At 41.4% G+C, this 15077-nt stretch overlaps 1 pseudogene; it reads left to right on the forward strand.

The window, feature by feature from the left end:
- Window positions 1–10846, forward strand: part of LOC149236603 (MLO-like protein 13 pseudogene) — a 30638-nt pseudogene extending 19792 nt beyond the window's left edge.
- Window positions 10847–15077: the final 4231 nt, after the last annotated feature.

Consider the following 15077-nt stretch of genomic DNA (forward strand, 5'->3'; position numbering starts at 1 on the left):
TGAACCAATTGTCCTTGCATCAGCCTCAACAGGCTTTGCATCAGTCCAACTAGGAAATGTCTGCCCTCTGGAGCAGTTTCCAGCACTCCCGGCTCAAAAATCTCAGCTCCCTGACAGATTTCAGATTTCTGCACTAGAAGACTACAATGCTTCTGCGTGAGCCCTTCTAGCTCTGTGTGGGCCCTTCTGGCCCAACGTCAACCCCTCCTGGGTCTACGCTGCATCCTCCTGGTGTCTCTTTGCCTCTTTGCTACTGATCTTGGGTCTTGGAGAAGATACTCCAACCCAACTATCCCTGCCCCTCACTGCAAAAGCTCACTATCGAAAATCTCCCGGCAACTGCTTTGCTTCAGAAAATTGATTCTCTGAACTCTCTCTGTGTGTGTCTTTCCAAGTGACCCTCAAGCCTCCTTAAATAATTTCCTCATTGACATTCAACAACCCAAATTAGAAGCTAATCAATGGCTAAGATCATTTCTGCTTGATCCTCGTCTTCTTCTAGAAGTTACACCCACAGTTTATATTAATACCCTTTAATTATTTTATTTTCCCAAGTTTAGACTTAGGGTCCCATTAAAAATAATTAATTATTTTAATACAACTGTTTCTCGGTTGAATTTCCTTAAACGATTTCTGGGTTCTTTGGAATACATGTGCTTAAGCCTCCCTGCAAAATTTGAGACTTAGAGCACATCTGATGCTACCAGAAATCAACACTCCCTCTTAGCGTGGAATGTGCTCTAACAATGCACCCTACTAGAGCATCACACTATTATGTAACATCTCCCTCTGCACTGCTGATGTCTGACATGCTGTCCGGCAACCACTGCGCAAATGCTGCATCTATACTGCTGTTAACCCTGCCACTGTCAACACTGCATCCATACTGCAACTCCCTCTGAATTTATTCATCCATGTTGCTGATGGCATTGGCACTGCCAATGTCAACTGCCACTGCACTGCACACTGTTGTTGCTACTCAATTAACAACGGAAAAACATCCCAAATTACTGAACTAACTGTGTTCAGTATGATACCACGTGAATGTTGGAGCCTGAATGCTACTAGTCTCTACGCCGACCCTCTGAATCTACTACGCTACTGCTGACCTCTGCTCTATGCCATCTGCACTGTAGACAACTCTGCTCTGCGCTACTTAGACTCTGGTGCTCCTAGCCACTGCAACTGTCTCTCTGACACTCCTCGACGTCATCCAACACTAGTCCATCCTGCTACTACAAAACTGGGCTCCCATTGCAAGGTATTGATCCAAGAGGTGGGCTCCTCAAGGATCCTGCCCATCTGTAGTCTTTCGAACTAATTCGCCAAATCAGCACACCTCCCTCCTGGAGGTATCTCGGCTGTTATGGCGAACTCCTCCTCTTCGATCTTTGCGGGCGCAACCTTCAAATCGTGTTTCTCCTTTGTCCTTCTTCCTGAGAGGATTCTGTGTAGCGTAGTGATCCATCTCACCACACCTGAAGCACTTTATCTTCGAGACCTCCTCCTTACGTCTCTGCGGCTCCCGCTGTCCCTTCGATGCGAAGGCTGCATTCTCCTCCTCCTCCTTGGGCTTCGACCCACTGCTGCTGCTTCTGTCAAGTTTAACCTTGACTAAGTCTCTCCTCAACTCCTCTTGTTTTAGAGCTGCCCACATCTCATCCCAATTCGGCAAAGCTGCTCTGCCCAGGATACTCTGGACAAAGACTTGCCACTCATCTGAGACAGAATTGAGGGCCAGTCTAACCAACTCTGAATCTTGAGGTGTATGCCCCACAACAGACAATTCATCACAGGTCTCCTGAAGCTTCGTGAGGAATGGATCCACACACTCCCCCTTCTGCATTTGAGCAGATCTTAGCTTTTGTTCAAGGTACATCTTCCACTGCTCGGAAGATCCCTGATATAGTGTAGACAACGCATCCCACATCTCCTTAGCAGTCCCTCTGCTAGTGATGTGACAAACAACATGATCCCTCACTTTGTCGAGGATCATTCTTTTTGCCTTTGCCATTTCAGCTCGGTATTTCTTCAACGGATCTGCATCTGTAGGCACAACCACCACGCTGTCGACATATGTCTTGAGGGCATGCTCATCTAGAAGGAATGACATTCTTGCCTTCTAGATGACATAGTTGGATGCCCCATCCAACCTGTCCTGATCCCTCAAGCCACTGGTTTCCATTTCTGCCACAAGAACTGTTGAATGACCTCTCTCCTCTACGCAGCACTAGACTGGCCTACGCACTCCCTGCTGGAGCTTGTAGATCTGCCTCTCTCCACTGCTGCTCAACGAGTGAGAATTCAGACTCCTTGGTTGGAAGTCCTCTGAGGAGAAATTCCCTCAATCGTGCTCCTTCCTTCTCCTCTGATGTCTTTTTGCCTAGCAAAACTGCTTGTAGAAAACACTGTGTCCCACCAGCTCTCCTCACGCTGAGGCTTCTACGCTACTCCCTCTGCCCCGACAAAAACTTGATTTGGAAGCCCTTCTCTCTGTCGACTCACTTGGAGAGACACTGCCTCGAAATTTCAGCCCTCCGGCTAGAACTGCGCAAACCCTCTGGGGTTTCGAACTACTGCCTCCTGCAACTTTTTCGAACTCCCTCTTCTGCTCAATGCTAGGTCTCTGGTATTGTTCTTTCTTGCTTCACCTGCAATGCTCTGATACCATGTGAAAATTCGAGAATCCCACCCAAATCACCTATTGCAGCAACTAATTAAACTTCTCCTATCTGTTAAATACTGAAACAAATTATTTACTGTTTCCTATAGCAAATATCGAAGCTAACACACTTTAACCTTCACTTAATTAATTAATTTGCCCAAAACAAGAACATAACAAATAGAGAAGGATGCATAAGTGACACAATATTTTTTGGACAAATGTCCCTGGAAAAACCCAATGCGGGAAAATTGGTGCAGCAACTCTGATGGTTTTTATTATTATGCAATAGTTTTTGAATACAATTTTGGATGCCCTTCTGGCAATCCAGTTACAGAGAAAATAAACTGGCAAAAAATATTAGTGAGATTACCTCACTCTACCTTACAATTCCGGTTGTTTCGGCAACTGAAACAATTGTCCCTGACTATCTTTGCGCTGGCCTTGTGTAGGCACTACGTCAGCCCAACTAGGAAACGTCTACACTCTGGAGCAGTGTCCAGCCCTCCTGACTCAGAAATCTCAGCTCCCTGGCAGGTTTCGGATTTCTGCACTGGAAGACTGCGCTGCTTCTACATGAGCCCTTCTGGCTCTGCGTCAGCTTTGCATGGGCCCTTCTGGCCCAACGTCAACCCCTCCTGGGTCTGCGCTGCCTCATCTTGGTGTCGCTATGCCTCTCTACTGCTGATCCTAGGTCATGGAGAAGATACTCCAACCCAACTATTCCTGCTCCTCACTGCAAAAGCTCACTATCGAACATCTCTTGGTAGCTACTTTGCTTCAGAAAATCAATTCTCTGAATTCTCTTTGTGTGTGTCTTCCAAGTGACCCTCAAGCCCCCTTAAATAATCTCCTTGTTGACACTCAACAACCCAGATTAGAAGCTAATCAATGGCGAAGATCATTTCTGCTTGATCCTCGTCTTCTTCTAGAAGTTACACCCACAGTTTATATTAATACCCTTTAATTATTTTATTTTCTTAAGTTTAGACTTAGGGTCCCATTAAAAACAATTAATTATTTTAATACAACTGTTTCTAGGTGGAATTTCCCAAAACGATTTTTGGGTTCTTTGGAATACATGTGCCTAAGCCTCCTTGCAAAATTTGAGACTTAGAGCACATTTGATGATACCAGAAATCAACATTTGGGCTTGACAAAGGCAAGATAGACAAATTCCAAGTGAGAAAACAAGTTTCCCGGATGATGGGAAGTGACTTCTCCTCTATGTTCTGCGCCGCCCTTGAAATCTACACTACTGGCTGGAAAAAAATGGCTGCTAGGGCCTCCTCCGATGCTCAAAAAATTCTAGGAAATTAACCCTGGGCTCTCCTCCAATAACCCACAAAAACCCACGAAGGAATTCGCCAAATGTTGACCTCGGAATTTCGGCCCAATTTCCCCTAGCTCCTCCAGCTGCTGGCTGAGTTGGGACCCCTGTTTGACCCCTCAAATCTGCCCAGAAAATTATGCCAAATTAATCTTGGCCTCTCCTCAATAAACCTAGAAAAACCCAGAAAGGGTTTGCCCTAGTTTTGATGCTCCAAAATTGACCCCAAAATGCTTGGCCCTCTTCTACTGCTGGAAAATGTCGTCTGTGATAGTGGGAGCGTTTTCTGCTCCTCAAAGGCTAAGAACTCTCCTCCAATTCCCCTCCAATCAAATCCCAAACAATTCCAGCTCCTCAATCCCACTCACCGAGCCTCCCCACAAATAGCTCCACCACCCTCTGCGCAGTCCTAGGGAAAAAGACGCAAGCCCAGCCACACCAATTCGTTTTGCTGAGAAAAAGCATCTCTACTCTCGGAAATTCCCTCCTTCCTGCAAGGATTTTTGTGAGGAAACAACCCAACACAACAAATCTCTTCTCTTCGGCACAACACCACTCCAAGCCTTGCGTAGCTCCTTTTTCTACGTCACGCTGGTGCTAGGAATTCGTGCTATTGCGTTGTATCCTCCTAGCTACCAAAGAAGAGTAGAATTTACCTCTCTAGGGTGGCACTTGTGGTCCACCGAAGAAGAGGGTGAGATTTCCCCTTGGAAACCTGTGGTGCTAAACAACACCTGTGACTCAGCGAAACAACGTGAGCAACAATGTGTAAGATGAAAAATGATCAAAACTGCTCTATGCTGCCTTCAACCCCCTATTTATAATTGTTGCCTCCTTTTTCCTTGTGGGTCCCTCAGCCAACTATTTCTACCCCTCTTCCTACACAATTGACTTTTCCTCCAAGGGGTGCATAATCCATGAGGGGTGGAATTTTGGATTTCTATTAAGTCCCACGTATCCAAAATGTCTCCATTGCCCAGATTACAAAATTGTGCTAGGCTTAGCAGTTCCCCAATAAACTCCATTAATCTTATTAAATGAAAAATCAAAATTGGGGATATTACAGATTTAAACCACAAGGGAGGCTTTCCTAAATCACCTAGAATGATACTCTAATACTAAGTGTTAATTTTAGGATAACATGTTCTTTTCTTAGGACAGTTGCTTCATATTAGCCCAATTATTAAACCATTAGCAATCAGGTGAAACATTATCATATTGACAGTAACTGAAGAAAGAACATGTACAATAAATAACGAAGACAAGCCAAGACAAGACGACACAATAATATGGCTCAAGCCAGGGAAAAACCCTTGATCAAATCTTCTTATTATTAATATCAAATGTTCAACAAAGAGAGAGTACAATAACTTAAAGTCAAAATGACTTGCCAATTTGAAGATCCAACCTTAGACAAGAAGATGGCTCAAAAGGCTGCAATTCCAACACTTTGTCAATGATAGTTACCCATGGTTTGGTTAGGGCTTCTTACAATATATTGTTGTCTTGCTCAACTGTTCCAAAGCACCTTATTTTAAGTGCGACTTACCCTGGCACACAAGGAGCTGCCCTTCACTGGTCTTTAGGGCTGATTTGGGCTAGTTTCAACCCTCAAGCTTACCTCAAAACCCTCTTGATGTCTGCGACTTATCTGAGCAGTCTTGTGACCTCAGAACAAGCTTCTTTAGGCTTGCGGCTTACCTGAAACAAACTCTGGGGCTGTGACCCACCTGCACAAGAGGAACTCCATACAAGACAACCCTAAAATATCTTCCAAACAACCCTCAGACCTGCGGCTACATTCTTGTTGGATCTCGGTCAACAAAGGATGATAAATACTGCCCAGAATTTCCCTTAAGCCCTGCAACCTACCCAACAAAAGAATCTCGACCTTGTTGTAGAAGAGAGACCCAAAAACAAATAACCCTTCATCCTCCTCCAAAAGCTCAGCTGTCTCAGACATAATGAAGCCCTTTTCGATGTATCAAATGAGGTTGGAGGACACCTATATTTATATAAATTGGATAGGGTCAAGAGACATGTCAGTTGGCTTTATGAGCCTACATGGAGTAGAGGCTGACCTTGACAATTTGCATATGAGAGGGCATAAATTCAAAAACACATTTCTCCTTATCCAAATTTGATGTTCTTTAGGTCGATTTTGGTCCTCTCGAAAAGAGGAATTTAATGCAATAATTATCTTCATCAAATGCGCTGTCCAAAGTAGAATTTGGCCCTAGTTTCCAAATATAACATTCCCTCTCAACTAGGGAGAATTCCACGTGCCAATCCATCCATCATCATGCCATCCTGTCATCATGTACCATCTCTGCATCTCGACTCAACTCTGCTGAACACTGATATAGATAATGAAGAAGAATTGATCGAGAGTGAGTCACATGACCTTGCCACTCTCCACTAACAAAAGTCAGTGCACATATCAAGCAGTCGAACCCTAATCAGACCTGATCCTAAGTGATCAAGTTGTTTGAACATCATGCATCTTAGACATAGGGTGTACGACAGTACATGATGCGTCCATCGGTAGTGCTATGGTCCATATCCACTTTTCCCAACTCATTGGCCAGATGAAAGGTACTTTCCATGTGTCCCAGACTACATGGGTAGGATGATGTAGTAACACTAGCAGGGAAAGAATATATCACATCCTGCTCACAATCACACATAGGGAAAGGAGAAACCACATCCTACAAACACGTCACAACCACATGTAGGAAAGGATAAACCGCATCCTACACACACATGTCAGAACCATACGTTGGTAAAGGATAAACCACATCCTACACGCATGCAAATCATCAAGAGTAAGGAAAGGATGAACCATGTCCTACATGCATGCTAACCATCAATCGTAGGAAGGATCCTACATGTGGGGAAAGGATGAACCACGTCCCACTGACATGTCAACCATCAATCACAGGGAATGAGCATCCTGTTGAAGAAAGTGTAACTAGTTTCGGTATTTACAAATGTAATTTTGATTTTGTACTTGTCAAGAAAAATAAATATAATTTTTTAAATTATGAGAATGAGTTTCTTGCTCATTTCATAGGTCTAAGAAAATCAGAGTCAAAGAGCTCTTCTTGAGCATGTATGTAATGTCTACCTAGTGACTAGATTAGCCCTCCAAGACCAGCACAATCCTCATGAAGAAGACAACAAGAAAATTGATAAAGAGAGATGTCATGTCAGCCTCAAATCGATTTAAGTAAAATAAAGAATGTCATGTTGTCTCAATAAAAGGTAACAACACTTCACACTATCACATCGGCTCAAATATAGAGACCTAACTACTATATATACACAGTTAGGGTTACCACAGAAAAACAAGATTTTCATTTCACAATTTTCTTCTCTGAAATTCGGATGGGTGCAGTGGGTACATGAATCTCGGATCAATGCAGAAGAGAAGAATTCAGACATAGATCTGCATTACAGGAGTTAGGATTTTGATATTTCGGGTAAGTACAGACATCACTGTAATTTCGGATAGGTACAGGAAGGCTCAGTCTCGGATGCCTCTGCAATTCCGTGGACAATTACAGTGAGGAAAGATTGCAGTCTCATCCTCCTCGGTGGTGGCAATCTCAGCATACCTACAATCATGATCTCAATACAAGGAAAGTAGTCATTGTCTCAGTGTAGCAACAATAATGAAGGTCTCAATATTGGTCACTGTCTCAACCTACTAACACAGTGAAGCAGCCTCACTATCTCGGCATAATGAAGGTCTCAATATTGGTCTCTGTCTCAACAAGTATTCTGGAAGCAATCATGATCTTGCTCTAAATACCTCAGTATATAGATCTCAGCTTCATGGTAAAGGTCTCAATGAAGGAATAACACTGATCTTAGTAAAAGTGTAGCAATATTCTCTGTGAAGGTGCAGCAAGGTGTAAAGATCTCAATGATACAATGATGATGACTTAAGTGTATCAACAATGATGACTTTAGTAGCAGTGATGATGATCTCAGCCATGACGAAGAAGAGGATTGGTGTCTTGGTCTTGGAGTGGAATAATAGGTCAAGGGTCATGGTCTTGGTATTTGTCAAATGCAATCTCTGTAAGAAGAATTGTGTGCGGGTTTTCCTCTCCAAGAGGGAGAGGTTTTGGCCCTGGCAGAAAGCCAAACATTTTGTGTTCTTGTCTCTTTGGTTTTGGTTGCTATTTGATGAAATAAGAGACAGAAACTCTAATAATGTCAAAGAGAAGATTGTGCTAAGAAGAAAAATTAAAATGTCTCACAAATAGTTATCAAGTTAAAGAAGAATCACATCAATCCTACTTGCCCTAGATTCTTCAACACATCCTACATGTGAGGAAAGGATGAACCACGTCCCATTTGTTAGACTTCGTCTTCTCAAATTTCTCTGTCAGAGTCAAATTGACAGGTGGCTGTCAAAATATCAGTTCAAATATGCAGGCCAATGACAATTAGCTTTCACCAACTGCTACTTAGATGTTTGTAAAGCTTGATGTTTCAATAACACTTGCAGGCTAGGAGAAGGTTTAGTAGATGTTTATTTCAGGAATGTCATCAATGTGAAATAGATTCTTCTTCAAAACCCTGTTTTGAAGAAGAAATCATCAAATATGTTTTTGTAATAAATAGGTAAATGTTCCAAAGCTTTACAGTCTTCAATGGCAGCAGCTTCAGTAGCTCCAACCCCTGCAGAAACAACCAAAGAAATCATCAAATGTGTTAAAATGTTTCAAAGTTTCCAATTCTTCAAATGACAACCCTGTTTCAGCTTCAAAGGCAACTCTGTCACTGCATTGTCTTCACCAGTTTCAGCAAACATATAGCTCAATTTTCCATGGAGCTCAACTGTGGATCAACACCCGCTGACAGTTTTAAATTAGTATTAAAATTACTGTCGCAGGTATTCAATGCACCTCGTTACTTGTCAATGTACTTGTATTTTTCCGTAGGTATGTTCCTCACCAAGCAGATAGGTTGGAGAAAACAAATGAAATTGGAAAACAAAGCAAATGTAATTAGAAGTGGAGCATCCAACAAGGTTTATCGCGCTGACATACCCAACAATCAAACAGTGGCAGTGAAGCACCTCTGGACGAAATCCAAAATGGGTATAGATGATATCAGAATGAATAACGAAGTGGGAAGCATTTACGGTGAGAGTATGACCATTGATTGTCCAAGGAGTTGTCCAAGGAGGAAGTTGAAACATTGGGAACCATTCGCCACAGAAACATAGTGAAACTCTATTGTTATATGTCCAACAGGCAAGTCATTTCCACCAAATTTAAAAGCAGAGGTCAAAGGCGCATTACAAGGGTGAAATCGTGGTTTTCACAACTGTGGAGCAGATCTGGAGGTGTGCGCTACACGTTGGAGGTGTGCGCTACGCACCAGTGGCGCGCTACGCATCAGGTTGGGCAGGGGCGCTACCCACACAGCGACAGAGCTCAGAAATTGGAGCCAAAAACCATTGTATGATGCCCTAGTGAAGATGCAAAAAGAGTTGATGCTTCTGGGATTTATCTCCATATTGCTTACTGTTTTTCAAGGGGCAATCAATCGCCTTTGCATACCAGAAAGCATTGCATATCGCATGTTACCGTGCAGAAGGCATGAACTCACTGAAGGCCCTGCTTCAGAGGCTGCGATCCATTCTAGAGTGTTAACATCTTTTGTTGGATCCAATAATAGACATCTACTGTCATCGGGGGGTTCCGAAGCAAGTCACTGTAAGGAGGGAAAGAAACCTTTCTTGTCCATAGAAGCAATGCATGAGTTGCATATCTTCATATTTGCTCTGGCTGTCGTCTATGTGCTATTTTCTGTTATGACCACACTTCTGGGAATTGCAAAGATCCGCACATGGAGGTCCTGGGAGAGGCATTCGACCAAATAGATTCAATCCAAAAAAAAACTATGAAGAAACATTTCATCAGTGTTGCACATCATGATTTTGTCAAGAACCATGTTATGGGGATATGGGGAAAGTCAGCTTTACTAAGTTGGATGGTTTCATTTTTTAAGCAATTTTATGGCTCAGTAACAAAGACAGATTACAATACTCTACGATTGGGCTTCATTCAGAAACATTGCAGCTCAAACCCAAATTTTGATTTTCACAAGTACATGTTGAGAACACTTGAAGCTGACTTCAAGAAGGTTGTTAATCTAAGTGGATACCTTTGGTCTTTGGTGGTGATCTACTTGCTCCTCAATATTCATGGTTGGCATGCCATTTTTTGGATTGCTTTCATCCCTTTGATTCTTTTACTAGTTGTGGGTACAAAACTGGAGCATATTATTACTCAGATAGCCCAAGAAGTTGCAGAGAAGCACACTGTTGTAGAAGAATGCTTTTGAAATCGCATTTTTCTTCTGGATACTGACAACTTACGGTTTCCACTCGTGCATTATGGGGAAAGTTGGCTATATAATTCCAAGGCTTATGATTGGGATAATTATTCAAGTTCTTTGCAGCTATAGTACCTTTCCACTCTATGCCCTTGTTACTCAGATGGGTACCTCATATAAAATGACATTATTTGGAGAGAGAGTTCGTCAGGGACTGTCAGAATGGCAGCAGAGGGCCAAGAGAAGAGTAAGTACCAGACCTGATGATGACAACGATAGAGGGAATCTACAGCTATTGAAGATCAATGACACATCGCAAATTCAATCAGAATCAATCCACGATTACGAAATAACAGAATGTTCAGAGTCCAAGATAGATATGCCAAAATCATGAAAAGGCTAGAAGCAGTAATCTTGTAATTGAATCAGCTGTAAAATGACAGTTAATTTATCGATTGTCAACCAGTTACAAATTTATCTACAGGTCTTGGAGACTTCAATCACGAAGGAGGGATATAATACAGACCCTTCCATGCAAGCATCAATACCATTCAGATTGCATCAAAATTTGGCTTCAAATAAATAAGATATGCCCAGTTTGTAGTGTGGAGGTCTCGAATTGAACAAATCATTGACATGGATAGCTACATAGTTAATCTAGTACTTTCAGGATATAAGCTTGGCTATACTTGTGGAGTAACTTGTAATTTTATTGGTAACAACGTACATTTTTATTAGGATATTAGGACAGGTTCTTCTGCATTGATTATCAATTATATGTTCATGTAATTCAGAGAGTGAATGGCGGTTTGAAACAACGTTTCATAACATTCCACCTCAGCAATGTTATCGCTAATGGTGTTGCACATGTCAAGCTGGTAATCAAACGGTGGTGACACAGGTAAATGTCTTCAAACTGAAAACACGTGGTGAGGTTGGTAAATTGCAGCTGTGATTGTTCAGGTGGAAACTTATTTAAAGGATCAGTTTTATATTTAAACAAAGACACCTATCATAGCAGAGAAATAGGAACCGATGATCTATTTTTTGACTGCAGTTGCAAAGTGGCATTCAAAGGTTCGATAGCCTATTTCTGTCTTTAGTTAGTCTACGCTCCAGGATTAGTTTTCATGGGTCATTGAAGCTGGAATAATGGAAGGCTTTTCTATCTTTAGAGATTCTTTTCTATTTTTGTAGCTTCAGGTGAAACAACGCCCCTGTTTTGGGGTCGATTTGTTTTCCTCTAGAAAAGTTTATTAATTGTATTAAAAACATTTGTAATGGAGAGAGAAAAAGTTCTGAGCGCTGGTGGAGAAAAACAGAGCTTCTATTGTACAGTTTTGACAGAGATTTTAATAAAAAATGCAGCTCTGACCCCTGAGATTCCTGTGGTATGAAATTTAACATTTGTGTCATCCTTTGTTTCATATGTAGCCTGTTATGTGTTCATTTCATTTCATGATCGTTTCCAATTGAACAAATGAAGTGTTAAGGTAGAATTCATAATTTGTATGCTCTGCCTTTAAGTTTGTTCATATTTAATGTTTTCTTCTGTTTGACAAGGATTCATCTTCTATGCCCTTGTCAACTCCTCAGCAGTCTTGCCGTTCCATTTAATCTCAATTTGATGTTAAAATTTTCTGCCTACCTTGCCTCAGGAGATAATCTATGTTTTTGATTATATTTCTCTGTTTCAAGCTGTTTTTTGCCAATGCAGCCCAGAAAACCAATCATTTATAAAAAAAAATCCCTTTCTATCAATTTACTAGCCTAAAATCAGCATTCTTTATCGGTCATCTCAGCCCCTTTGAAAACTTGTCTGCCGAGATAGACCCGGAGAGAGCCCTCTCCTGTCCTCGTAGGGCTAGCTACGAGGCTGAGCTTGGTTTGATGTTGCCTTGAGTTTTTTCCTTCCTCAGCCTGAGGCAGATTCGAGCGCTAACATAGTGGCGACCATACTGGGGAAGATGGTTTGCTGTTGATGTGACATTCGACTTGTAGATTGTCTTGTTCATATTTAATGTTTTCTTCTGTTTGACAAGTATTCATCTTCTATGCCCTTGTCAACTCCTCAGCAGTCTTGCCGTTCCATTTAATCTCAATTTGATGTTAAAATTTCTTGCCTACCTTGCCTCAGGAGATAATCTGTGTTTTTGATTATATTTCTCTGTTTCAAGCTGTTTTTTGCCAATGCAGCCCAGAAAACCAATCATTTATAAAAAAAAATCCCTTTCTATCAATTTACTAGCCTGTTATGTGTTCATTTCATTTCATGATAGTTTCCAATTGAACAAATGAAGAGTTAAGGTAGAATTCATAATTTGTATGCTCTGCCTTTAAGTTTGTTCATATTTAATGTTTTCTTCTGTTTGACAAGGATTCATCTTCTATGCCCTTGTCAACTCCTCAGCAGTCTTGCCGTTCCATTTAATCTCAATTTGATGTTAAAATTTCTTGCCTACCTTGCCTCAAGAGATAATCTGTGTTTTTGATTATATTTCTCTATTTCAAGCTGTTTTTTGCCAATGCAGCCCAGAAAACCAATCATTTATAAAAAAAATCCCTTTCTATCAATTTACTAGCCTAAAATCAGCATTCTTTATCGGTCATCTCAGCCCCTTTGAAAACTTGTCTGCCGAGATAGACCCGGAGAGAGCCCTCTCTTGTCCTCGTAGGGCTAGCTATGAGGCTGAGCTTGGTTTGATGTTGCCTTGAGTTTTTGCCTTCCTCAGCCTGAGGCAGATTCGAGCGCTAACATAGTGGCGACCATACTGGGGAAGATGGTTTGCTGTTGATGTGACATTCGACTTGTAGATTGTCTTGTTCATATTTAATGTTTTCCTCTGTTTGACAAGGATTCATCTTCTATGCCCTTGTCAACTCCTCAACAGTCTTGCCGTTCCATTTAATCTCAATTTGATGTTAAAATTTCTTGCCTACCTTGCCTCAGGAGATAATCTGTGTTTTTGATTATATTTCTCTGTTTCAAGCTGTTTTTTGCCAATGCAGCCCAGAAAACCAATCATTTATAAAAAAAAATCCCTTTCTATCAATTTACTAGCCTGTTATGTGTTCATTTCGTTTCATGATCGTTTCCAATTGAACAAATGAAGAGTTAAGGTAGAATTCATAATTTGTATGCTCTGCCTTTAAGTTTGTTCATATTTAATGTTTTCTTCTGTTTGACAAGGATTCATCTTCTATGCCCTTGTCAACTCCTCAACAGTCTTGCCATTCCATTTAATCTCAATTTGATGTTAAAATTTCTTGCCTACCTTGCCTCAGGAGATAATCTGTGTTTTTGATTATATTTCTCTGTTTCAAGCTGTTTTTTGCCCATGCAGCCCAGAAAACCAATCATTTATAAAAAAAAATCCCTTTCTATCAATTTACTAGCCTAAAATCAGCATTCTTTATCGGTCATCTCAGCCCCTTTGAAAACTTGTCTGCCGAGATTGACCCGGAGAGAGCCCTCTCCTGTCCTCGTAGGGCTAGCTACGAGGCTGAGCTTGGTTTGATGTTGCCTTGAGTTTTGCCTTCCTCAGCCTGAGGCAAATTCGAGCGCTAACACCATTGACATGTCAACAGATGCCTATATGCATCTCTAAAAGGGGTAGCCGCAGGAGAAGGTGAACCGCATATCCTGCTCATATGCCATAGGAGAAGGTGAACCACTCATCCTATGCATATGTCATCAATAGTAGGGGAAGGTGAACCACTCAACCTACACACATGAAAACCACGATAGGGGAAGCTGAACCACTCACCCTATGTGTCATTGATCATGAAGTATCACAGGGGAAGGTGAACCACTCGCCCTGTACCTAGCGTACCTATAGGGGAAGGTGAACCACTCACCCTATGGTTGCTCATAATATCAAGAAGTACCCCAGGCCCCTAGGAGTTCCCAAAGCTCAATGTTCAACCGAGACCCTCTTTATATGGTCTATTCATGACTTACAACCTCTTTCTGAAGGAAGATAAACTTGACTTTAAAATTCAACTTCCTCTTATGTAGGACATACATCATCAATAAACATCATAGCTCCCTTTGAATATTGGGAAAGTAACCTTGCCCAAAACATAACCATCGAGCTATCTACAACCTGTTATTAATCCTTTAATCCATGTGCCAAAAATCATCCAATCATAATCATGCAACTTACATGTAGCCTCTAAGGTAACAAAATTATGAGCTATTATAGCTGACATCACTTGCTTCCATCAAAAATCATTGGACAAGCAAAGTTATCAGGGATTTTATAGCTCCCTCTGAAGCCTTTATTTAGGTGGATTATGGTCCTTCTTAAAAAAGATATTCCCATGAGATTATTTCAACACAACTGTATGATCCTTCATCACTAGATGACAGCTACTAGCGTATCAATTTACCCAATCCATGATGAGGAAGGGTCTTTCTGGCATCCATACCTATAGGACCTGACTTAATGCATCCAAGATGCCAAAATCAGGATCTTCTGCTCATCACACTTTCTTCTTTGCTTTCATGCTGATAGGGATCGATACAAAGAACTGTTCCAAAGTGCCATGCACTTCTTCTCCTAGCTGATCTGAAAGCTTCAAGTGTGCTGCACCCCTTATCAAAGTCAAGGGTGCTGCAATTTCTTATACTGTCAGATCCCTGTAGCTTCTTCATAGTAGATGATCTTTCAAAAGATAGGCTATCCAAAGATTACATTTGTCTTGTTCACAACTTCGTTTGTGAGC

This window comes from Pinus tabuliformis, chromosome 8, assembly GCF_031772625.1.
Source record: "Pinus tabuliformis cultivar Carrire ecotype Pingquan chromosome 8, CPIR1, whole genome shotgun sequence".
NCBI lineage: Eukaryota > Viridiplantae > Streptophyta > Pinopsida > Pinales > Pinaceae > Pinus > Pinus tabuliformis.